Source organism: Panthera onca, chromosome B4 (assembly GCF_046562875.1).
Source record: "Panthera onca isolate mPanOnc1 chromosome B4, mPanOnc1 haplotype 2, whole genome shotgun sequence".
Lineage (NCBI taxonomy): Eukaryota > Metazoa > Chordata > Mammalia > Carnivora > Felidae > Panthera > Panthera onca.
The window spans coordinates 141,379,096-141,390,777 of record NC_138345.1 but is presented as its reverse complement, the minus strand read 5'-3'; the positions used below and the strand labels follow the sequence as shown (position 1 = coordinate 141,390,777).

The 11,682-nt window shown below is 45.5% G+C and overlaps 1 protein-coding gene across 2 annotated transcripts in view; it reads left to right on the top strand.

The window, feature by feature from the left end:
- The first annotated feature begins 1,586 nt into the window (after positions 1-1,586).
- Positions 1,587-11,682, top strand: part of SYCE3 (synaptonemal complex central element protein 3) — a 29,126-nt gene continuing 19,030 nt past the window's right edge. The window contains exon 1 of one of the 2 annotated variants that reach the window (XM_078449153.2): positions 1,587-1,705. The gene's annotated coding sequence lies outside the window, so the exon portion shown is untranslated. Of the gene's footprint in view, positions 1,706-11,231; positions 11,292-11,682 lie in introns of those variants that run through there. The other variant, XM_078449154.2, reaches the window with a different exon arrangement.

Below are 11,682 nucleotides of genomic sequence, written 5' to 3'. Positions count from 1 at the left end.
GTTTCCGATTCTGTGTCTCCCTCTCTCTCTGCCCCTCCCCCGTTCATGCTCTGTCTCTCTCTGTCCCAAAAATAAATTAAAAAAAACGTTGAAAAAAAAAAAAAAAAAGAATGCTGAGCCCCAACCAGACTCTCTATTCCCTAAATGAAGAAGGCTTTTTCACATCCTTGACTTTGCCTTTGATAGAACTTTTGCCTGAAATCCTGTGTTGTTCTCATCTTGGTAAACTCCTACTCTTTCCTGAAGCTGTCTTCATCACCCATCAGAGTTATTGCTGATTAGTATTTTTCTGAGATGCTGTAACAGGAATCAGCTCTGGGAAGTCTAAGCAAAGGTGGAAGGAATAGAAGTATGCAGGGTGGCTCACAGGTGGGAAGGGACAGCAAGGGAACCAGGTTCAGAAGGGGCAGGAACCTGCCAGCTTGGGGAGGGGGTATGGCCTCAATAGATGGGCAAATACTCTGTGCCCAGAACTGTCTGGCTCAGTTATAGCTCTGTTTCCTATTCTGCAATCAGTCCACTAAAAATCAGAATCCTTGAAAGAAAATTCAGTGGGTCCCAGGTTTATCTGGAATCTCAAAGTGTTCAAAACTGGTTAACAGCCTTCCAAGTCAGCTTCTCCCCCACTGCTCCCCAACTCAGCCAGTGATCACCCTCCAGACAGCCGCCAACCCATTCCTTCTTTCTTCTTCACTTCCCACATTACCGAGCCCTGTCAAGTCTACCTTCTAAAAGGCTTCTACTGTGTACTTCCCTCCACCCCGTCCACATCTCCAACATCATTCACCCACACAGCAACAGTCTGCTTCATCTCTCCCTCAGCAGCCAGAGAGACCGCTTCACCATGTCACTCCTCTGCCTCCCACCCTTCCGAAGTGCCCTCTAAGTAAAGACTGAGCTCCTTAGACTGGCCTGTTGAGGTGTGAGCATCTCTCCGGCCTCCTCTGGACCACAGCTTAACGTGCAGCCCCACAGCTTAACGTGCAGAACCGTGAGCGGTTCTATTGCCTGTCCTGACTTGGGGCTATGTGCTTCCACCGCCTGGAGGCCAGTGATGCCTGGCAGGCCTGGACTGGAGCCAGAGCTCACACTCTCCCCAGTTGCATGTACTTTTTCTGTTTCCTGCTCTGTAAGACAGATGCAACAATGTCCGCCAGCACTGTAGTTGTCAAGACTGAATATATTTGGGCGTCGAACTAATTGCACCAATATTTACTAGCACCTGCTGTGCCAAGTGCTGTCCTGAACATTGGGGGCACAGTGGTCAAGCAGACAGGGCCCTGAGTGCATACCTTACACTCACGAGCCACAGAGAGGAACACAATGATCAGGACCACCAGTGGACCCTCGCTGCAATCCCGCTCTCCCGAGATCTCAGCCGGCCCTCAGTCTGGGAACTCGGCCCATCTGCGACCCAGAGCCCCACGTGCGAGACCAGCCGGAGACGACTCCGCCCCTTCCGCTCTACAGAGTAGCCAATGAGACCTGGAGGCTGACACCTGGGACCAGCCAGAAGTGGGCGCATTCACGTGTTTGTGACCCCGCCCCTTCCGCTCCGGGAGACTGGCCAATGAGGGCGAGAAGCCACTTCTGGGGGCGGATCTGGTAACGGAAAGGGGCGGGGTGCCTTTCCGAGCTTGGACCTCGTGCCCCAGGCTGCGTAGGTGGACGGCGGATCCTGACGCGAGCGCAGGCGGTGCGGGAGGTGAGCCACGCCCTCGCTGCGCGCCCTGACCGCAGCGTCCCCACTCCTTCTCAGACGTAACCCGTGACCTCGCCCCAGTCTCCTCGCCCCCACACCCCCACCCCTCACGTGTCTTCTCCCCCCACCCCCACGTGCCCCCTCACCCTGCACCCCCCCCTCAGTCTCCTCCCCCCACCCCCCCCACGTGTCTCCTCACTCCGCACCCCCCCCCCACCCCAGTCTCGTCGCCCCCCCCCCCCTCCCCGCCTCCTGCAGACGCCACACACTGCACATCCCAGACCCCGGACCTTCCCGCCCAACCTGACCCTCTCACGTGTTGCCGCCACAGCTGGAGCACCTGCGCTCGCTAGACCACACTCTCCGGTTCCTGACGTCCGCTCACCGGGAGCGGCCCCAGAGCCTCTCGCCCCGTCGCTCCGGGACTCCCACCGCGCGCGCGCCCGCCCCTCGCCCTCACACAGCCTCCGTGACCCGAGCGCCCCTCTTGTCTCAGCCGAGGGGGGGCCCAGACTCCACCGGACTCTTCGGACTCCAGGCCCTGGAGTTCTGCACACCTCTGCGCTCTGCGGCGCCCGGGACCCCTGCGACCCCGAGCCTTTCACGCCCGGAGTGATCCCCAACCCTCCTGCTCTCCTCCCTACCCCCCCCCCCCCCCCACTGCTCGCCCAGCCCCCTTAGTGTCCTGTTCCCCGCGTTCCCTTGGCTTTGGCAGCGCTCTGGCCCTCCGTTCCGCCCTAGGCTTGCTCACCCCCTTTCCCCGTCTAGCCATCCCTCCCCTGAGATCCAGCATCACCCTGGCCCCAGCCCCCAGCCCCAGGCCACCTGGGCCTCGACCTCATGTCCCCACTGGGCCTCCGCTGGCTCCCCCCGCATCCTCTCAGCCCTAAGTCCGCTGCCTTACGTGTGTCCTCACCCTGCCCGTCCGCCCCACGCGTTTCAAAATCCCCGGCCAGCCACGTCCATCCCCTCTCTCTGTGCGACCCCGGAGTCCTGCGTTTGCTGTGCAGCCGTGTGGCCTCGGCACGAGACCCCTGCTTCTCTGCTGCACGTCTGGGTGCCTGTAGGGGGCACACAGCTTTAACCCTTATTATTGTCCTCAAACCGAGAATGCCTGTTAGGAGAAGAACCTTTTCATTGCCATTTGCGGGCGAGCGAGAGACCTCAGCTGAGCCTGGACCACCTGGCCCCTTAACCTGCCTTAGCCTTCCCTTCCCTTCTCAGGGTCATGTGACCACTTTCCTACCGGAAACCGGTCCCTGCGCCATCGGTTACCCTTTCTCCGCATTCTTCAGCCTTTTCCGTTCAACTAGCTCTTTCCACACAGCCTAAACACAGGCAGGTTTCTGCCTTTGTGAATTAAAAAACAGAAAACGTTCCCTCTCTCACCTTCTTACTCTCTCCTGTTTGTCCTGTCTCCATGAAATCTGCATGTCCTATCTCTTTTGTCTAATGCTTCATTAATTGTTGATTCGTGGAAATCTTGTTGTTCCTGTTACTCACTTAGGCCTGACGCCCAAATAAGATGTCCTAAATTCATTTGGTCCTTTCGTAATATTTGACATTGGTGTAACATCTCCCAACACAAAACAAAAGACACCTGTGACTGCACGTTACGTCCCAGCTACCGACCCTTTCTCTGCTTCTCTTTGAACCAGAACACGCAAGTTTCTACTTCTCTTCTTACCCTCTCTGTAAGCACATTGCAATCAGGCTTTTGTCCATGCCACCTCATGAAAACAGCTTCTGTCAAGATTGCCAGTGACCTTCAGATTGTCAAATCCATGGTCACTTTTTATTCCTTATGCTACTTTTTTTTTATGTTTATTTATTTTGAGAGAGAGAGAGAGAGAGCATGTGTGAGCCGGAGAGGGAGAGAGGAAGAGAGAGAGAGAGAGAGAGAGAGAGAGAGAGAGAGAGAGAGAGAATGCCAAGCAGGCTCCATTCATACTCTCTCCACAGAGCACTGGGCTCAATCCCACCAACGGTGAGATCATGATCTGAGCCGAAATCAGGAGTCAGACGCTTAATCGACTGAACCACCCAGGTGCCCCTGCTTATGCTACTTTATATGAGACACAATGGATCACTCTTTGTTTACTTTCTTTGCTGGTTTTTCTTCTACCTTTGCTGGTCCTCTTCTTCCCAAATTCTGAATATTGAAGAGGTCACCTCTCTTCCATCTACTCTCACTTCCTAGGAAATCTCAACTAGTCCCATGGCTTTCAGTGTCATCTGTACCCCAGTGACTCCCCAATAAGGATGTTCAGCCAGACTTTTCACCACACTCCAGATTTATATTTCTACTTGGATGCCAGGACATGCTGTTGGCTCAATGTTTACAACATATTTAGAATCCAGTCACTTCTCACTATTTCCACTTTTTTTTTTTTTTTTTGAGAGAGAGCACGTGCATGTGCACACACGTGAGCGGGGGGAAGGGGTAGAAGGAGAGGGTGAAAGAAATCTTAAGCAGGCTCCGCACCCAGCACGGAGCTCTGTCTTGGGACCATGAGATCACGACCTGAGCCAAAGTCAAGAGTCAGGGGTTTAACTGCAACTGAGCCATCCAAGCAACCCTCGCTCCTCCCACTTCTAACACTCTGGTCCAAGCCTTGCCATCCCTTACCTGGAGTTTTGCGGCAGTTTCCTCTCTGCTCTGCCACCTCCACCGTTGCAGCCAGAGTGATCCTTTTAAATTTTTTTTTTTTTTTTCAACGTTTTTTATTTATTTTTGGGACAGAGAGAGACAGAGCATGAACGGGGGAGGGGCAGAGAGAGAGGGAGACACAGAATCGGAAACAGGCTCCAGGCTCCGAGCCATCAGCCCAGAGCCTGACGCGGGGCTCGAACTCACGGACCGCGAGATCGTGACCTGGCTGAAGTCGGACGCTTAACCGACTGTGCCACCCAGGCGCCCCAGAGTGATCCTTTTAAATCATAACGCAAATCCCATCACCTCTGTCGAATTCTTCTAACGTCTCCTCATATGACTCAGAATAACAGCCAAAGTCTTATATAAACTGCAGTATCCTCTCCCGTCTTTCAGCCGCATCTAACAGCCTACCCTCCTTCACTCCACTCCAGCATTTCCAGCCTTCTTGACCTTCTTCAACCACACCCAAGCACACGTACCCTCAAGGCTTTTTCTTTCCTGTTCCCTCTGCACAGTACTCTTCCCCAAGGTAGCCACCGGACTCCTGTGCTCACTTTCTTGAGGCTATTTGAAGATTCACCTCAGAGCAGATTTCCATAGTGGTTCCTCCCACTCCCATTATTTTTTAGCCTACCTTACTTTGCTATATTTTCTTCATAGCGCTTATTTCCACCTGACATTTTATGTTTATATGTTCCTATACATATATATTTTATAGATTTATATATTATATATTTATACACATAAATTATGTATTTATGTATCTGTCTCCCTTGACTAGAATGTAAACTCCACAAGGGCAAGGATTATTGTCTTTTGTTTGCTAATATACCCCTAGCACCTAAAACAGTTCCTGACATTTAATAAATATTTGTTGACTAAATGAATTAATTGGCCAGTCCCTCCTCTCTTCTGTGGTCTCGACTACACACTCCCCAGTTCTCTACATTTCTGACTGTTTATCAGTACCTTTTATGGGCTTGTTTCCAACTGCTCTTAAGAGCTGGTTTTTAAGGACTTTTCCAAATCCATTTTCCCTTCTCCTTTTATACATTCACCGTGAATGATTTTATCTTTTCCCATAATTTAAACTACCATCAAACATTTATTTTCAGTTTACCCTCTCTCTTGGGCTCCAATCCTGTATTTCAACTGTTTGTTAAATAACTTTACCTGGGTACACCATAGGCACCACACACTCAAGCTGCCCCAGATTGAACTCCTAGAGCCTCTTCATTCCATTCCTCTACCCCCATTCTTTCTCCCCCTTTGTTCCATCTGTCAAGCTCAAAACTACCCACTGTATTGTCTGAGGCAATCGTGAGAAAATGTAATGCTAATGAGCTCCATCTCTAGAATCAGGACTGGGTTTGAATCCAGGCCTACTACTATTTAGCTGTGTGTCTTTGGATAGGTCCTTCCACAGTCCTCTGTTTCCTTATCTGTACAACAGGGAGAATAATAGCACTTAATTTTGTCACGTTGTTGTGAAATCAGTCAATGTTTGTTGAGAAGTTACGCAGTTCCTGGCACATATTAAGCATGAAATAAATGTTATCTTTTATATCATTAGATTCACATCTCTTTCTCACCTAATTATAGTAAAATGTTTTCTGAGCAACTACTCTGTGTGTACCTCGTGTTACACATACAGTCACGCCTACTATTTAATTTGTTAATTTGGGTGCCTACTCTATCCATAGCTATGTACATCTTCACAATAACCTACAAAGGAGCTATCATTTCCATTTTACAGAAGGGGAAACTAAGACCAACTTTCCAGTATCTCACAGTCAGTAAATGGCAGAGCCTGGATTCTAGTCCAGGATTTCAGGGTACACAGAAGTTTTTCTTTAGTTGCTTACTACATTTCATTGGTTGTGTTCACTCACATATTTATCAAGAATTTATTGCATACCAGTAGTATAATGTGTGAGCACGCAGACTGCAGCCAGATTGTCAGGACGCAATTCTCAGATCTGCGTCTTTGCTGTCTGACCTTGGGCAATTTAGTTAATTTCTCTGAGCCTTGTTTTCCTCATCTGTAAGTTGGAATAATAATAGTACTTACCTTATATGGTTTTGATAAAGATGCAAATGCTTACAACAATATCTGGCTAGAAGGAGGTGTAGAAGTTGCGGGAACATAAGAGAGGTGAAATCTTCAGGGTTGGCTGATTAGAAATGTAAGGAGAGATTTCTAGAAGTGGCCCTTGAACTAAGTCTTTAAAAACAGAGAGAGTGAGGCAAGGGTATTTCAGGCAGTAGCATAATATATATAAACACATAGAGGCAAGAGAGAACATGGTGTTCTCAGAGTCCTCAATGACATGGCTATAAAGGCTATTTAAATGAGCAGGATTTGGTTTGAAACTGAGCAAGGACATTTGGACAAATGGCTATTGCTCTTCAGAGAATCTTGCGGTACAACAGGTCTCTTTTTACCAGACTTATTTCCTTGTTGGCATGACTATGTACCTATTTATTTATTTACTTTAATGTTTACTTTTTTGAGAGAGAGAATATCTGTGTGTGTGCATGGCAGGGAGGGGCAGAGAGAGGGAAACGGAGGATCCAAAGCACTCCGCTAAGAGTGGAGAGCCCAATGCAGGGCTCGAACTCACAAACCTGTGAGATCATGACTTAAGCCAAAATAAGACATTTAATTGACTGAGCCACCCAGGTGCTCCATACCTATTTATTTTTTAATCTCCAATTTCTGTAGTGGTTGGCATATGGAAGACACCCCAATTTACAAAATCTTTGATATGACTGAAGCTTAGGGTACATATGAGGACATGGCTAGATATTGATAAATATGAGCTTTGGTGCCTTTAAAGGCATTATTTAGACAGAGAAAAGAGTATTTGAATGTTTGATTTTAAAAATTAATATTTTATTAAAGTTACTAATATTAAAAATCCATCTTTCCTTGAGCATTTAAGTTTAGTTTATAAATGTTATTCTAAATCAGATTATTAGATTACTTATCCTCAATATGATTATCTCATTCTAAAGGTTTTTTTTTTAATGTTTATTTATTTTTGAGAGAGCACAAGTCGGGGAAGGGGCAGAGAGAGGGGGACAGAAGATCCAAAGCGGGCTGTGTGCTGACAGGCTGACAGAAGCAACGGATGTGGGGTTGGAACTCATTAACCACAAGATCATGACCTGAGCTGAAGTCAGACGCTCAGCCCCTCAGCCAACTAAGCCACCCAGGTGCCCTCATTCTAAACTTTTAATCTTGTTGTAGGCTAGCAAATTTAATAATTATTTAAATAAAATTATTGTTATGTTTTCTATTTATAAATTTAAGCTCATTTAATTATAAACTTAATATATTTCATTTCTTTAAGTATCTCAATTGTCGGGGCGCCTGGGTGGCTCAGTCGGTTGAGCGGCCGACCTCGGCTCGGGTCATGATCTCGCGGTCCGTGAGTTCGAGCCCCGCATCGGGCTCTATGCTGACCGCTCAGAGCCTGGAGCCCGTTTCAGATTCTGTGTCTCCCTCTCTCTGACCCTCCCCCATTCATGCTCTGTCTCTCTCTGTCTCAAAAATAAATAAACGTTAAAAAAAATAATAATAATAATAAAAAAGTATCTCAATTGTCTTAATAAGAAACCTTCCCACTTTTTTTTTTTAATGTTTATTTTTGAGAAAGAGAGAGAGAGAGAGAGCATGAGATGGGGAGGAGAAGAGAGAGAGGGAGACACAGAATCTGAAGCAGGCTCCAGGCTCTGAGCTGTCAGCACAGAGCCCGATGCGGGGCTCAAACTCATGAACCGTGAGATCATGACCTGAGCCGAAGTCGGACGCTTAACTGACTGAGCCACCCAGTCTCCCCAAAACCTTCCCACTCTCTTAAATAATTCTTATAAATATTGGGGCGCCTGGGTGGCTCAGTCGGTTGAGCGGCCGGCTTCGGCTCAGGTCATGATCTCGCGGTCCGTGAGTTTAAGCCCCGCGTCGGGCTCTGTGCTGACAGCTCAGAGCCTGGAGCCTGTTTCAGATTCTGTGTCTCCCTCTCTCTGACCCTCCCCCCTTCATGCTCTGTCTCTCTCTGTCTCAAAAATAAATAAACGTTGAAAAAAATTAAAAAATAAAATAAAATAAATATCATAAGTCAAACTAATAAATATAATGAACCTCAGATTCCCTAAAAATGTTCTAAATCTCTTTATAAACTTAGTAAGATTTTGACTTAAAATTATAAGCCATAATCAATTTCACATTTTAAGCTAGAATGACAAAGTTGACCTGTTACTCTAATAAGCCAAATTCTCTTAAACATAGAAATGCATAAAATACCAAATACTCGCAGTAATTCTAGCTTTTTATGGTCTTGAACATGTCCTATCTTTCTTTGTTCCTTACCTTCTCAACATTGTAAGTTATTCACTCACTAAGGAAGCATCTATTTTATCCCATGCAATTTTTAAAGTTCCCTTCTCTTGTACTTTTCAGAGTTGTCTTCTCAGTTTCCTGAGATGTCATATGATCAGAGGACACTGGCTGGGGTCCAGGGATTCTCTGAGAGTCTGGACTTTACTTAAGACTCCGACTGGTTCTCCTTCTACCTCTCTGGCCCCTCTTCTTCAGTTGCTTTGGCTAGATTCTTCACATCTCCCCAAACTTGATGATGGACTCATCTCCCTTGATCTCACCCATTGTCATGTCTTTAAATAGCATCTATATGGTGATGACTCCCAAGTTTCTATCTTCAGTCTACTCTCTCTGAATTCCTTTATCCAGTTGCCTACTCATCATACCCACTCAGATGCCTCATAGGCATCTTAATATGTTCAAAACTGAGTTCTTTCTTCTCCCCACACAACCCAGTGTCTTCCAGTTTCCCCCATCTCAGTTAATGGTATCTCCATTTCTGGTTACCTGTCAAAAATTTTAGTGTCTTCCCTGACTCCACACTGACTCATCAGCAAATCCTGTTGGCCCTGCCCTCAAAATATACCCTGAACTATTCTATTCTCCTTCATACTACTTACATCATTCCTATGTTGATTCAAGCTATTATCTCTTACCTGCATTATTCCAGTGGCCTCCTAGTCACCCTGCTTCTGCCCATGTCCAGACAAGCTACTCTCAATCCAGTGATTTATTAACACATAAATCAGATTATCATCCTCCCAGCTCCCGTCTCACTCAAAGAAAAAGCCAGAGTCTTTTTGGTGGACTACAAGGCCCACCATAATTCTGCACCCCGCAATTTTGACATCACCTTCTACTGCTCCCCCCTTGACTCTCTCTGTACCAACTATATTGCCTTTGCTGCTCTTCCTTCAGCTCATCCAGCTGACTCGTAGCTCAGGGCCTTTGTTCTTACTCTCTTCTCTGCCTGGGATGCACTTTTCCCAGATATCTGCATGGCTCATTCTCTCACTTCCTGCAAGTCTCTAGTGAAAATCTAGTCAAAAGACCTTCCCTGTACACTTATTTATTTTTAAGTTTTTATTTAAATTATACTTAATTGGGTACCTGGGTGGCTTAGTCACTAAGCATCTAACTTCGGCTCAGGTCATAATCTCACGATTCACGAGTTCAAGCCCCACATTTGGTGAGCATGAGCCCAGCTTAGGGTAAAACATGAGCCCCTGCTTCGGATGAGCCCTGCTTCTCTCTCAAAATATAATATAATACAATATAATATAATATAATATAATATTCCATTTTGTTAGCATACAGTGCAATATTAATTTCAGGTGTACAATATAGTGAGCAACTCAACACTTTCAATAAGACTTGGTACTCACACAAGTGCACTCCTTAATCTCTATCACCAATTTAACCCATCTCCCCACCCACCTCCCTATTAGTAACCCTCAGTTCTCTATGGTTAAGTCTGTTTCTTGGTTTGCCTCCTTCTTTCTTTTTTTTCCCCCCCTTTACTCCTTTGTTTTGTTTCTTTTTAAGTTTTTATTTAAATTCGATTTAGTTAGCATACAGCATAATATTAATCAGCACTTCCATACATCACCTGGTGCTCATCACAAGACTGTACACTTATTTAAATTTCAGCCATCACCTTACACACACTTCCTCCCACACTCCATCTCTGGTTGACTTTTTTCCTTGGTACTTATCCCCTCCTTATGTTTATTTCACTTATTAATCTTGTTTATTGTCTCCTCTCACCATGGAGTATGAATTCCATGAAACCAAGGATTTTAACCTGTTTTGTTCACTGCTGTATTTTCAGAATCTAGAGTAGTGCTCAATAAATATGTGTTAAATGTATGGATAAAAGAATATAACTGCAACCTTATAAATTAGTGAATTGAGCAAGTACCCCACACAACATAGATATGAATTGTGTATCTACTTTGCCTTCACAGAGATTTTTGCAACCACCTACATGATAGAATTATTTTATTACATTTTTTATTTATTTAGCTCTTTTGTAGGAAAACTGTAGATTGTTTAACCTTACAGAGTTTTGTGGTTTTTTCATGGATATTTTTTATCACATCTCATGGAAATACACAACTCTTACAGATTTTAAATATCTCAATAAATTCTAGATCTCTCTTTTTAAAATTTATTTATTTTGAGAGAGAGAGGGAATGCAAGTGGGGAAGGGGCGAAGAGAGAGAGGGAGAAAGAGAAAATCCCAAGCAAGCTCCACACTGTCAGTGCAGAGCCTGATGCGGGGCTCAAACTCACAAACTGTGAGATCATGACCTGAGCTGAAGTTGGACACAACCAACTGAGCCACCCAGGAGCCCAAATTCTAGATCTCTTAAGGCTTTCTTCAATTATTTAGTCACAACTCAGAACTGGATGAGAATGGGAACAGTCAGGAGCTAGATATTAAGGGATCTTATATCTATAGTAAAGAGATTATATTTTATCCTGAAAGAAGATGGGAGCTATTGAAAGGTTGCAAAGAGAGTGACATGGTCAGATTTGCATGTTAGGTAAGGTCATTCTGGAGGTGAACTGGAAAATGGATTTGACAAGAGGAAGCTAAAAGCAGAAAAATCAGTCAAGAGTTTATGAAAATAGTCCAAATGAAAGGTGAAGAGAGCCTGCACCATCAGTTCCAAACTCTGTATTTTCAACTCCAGCCTTTCTCCTGAGCTCCAGGCCTATATATTCGACTGCCTATTTGAATCTCCACTTGGAGGCCTAATAGGCATCTCACATTAACATTCAAAATAGAGCATTTGGTTTCCCTTCTAATCTTCTCCTCTCTTAGTCTTCCCCTTTTTGGCTAATAATACCACCATGTATCAAATTGTTCTCATAAAAATTAGGAATCATTTTGATATCTCTCTCCCTACCATTTACCCCTGCAAATATAGACAC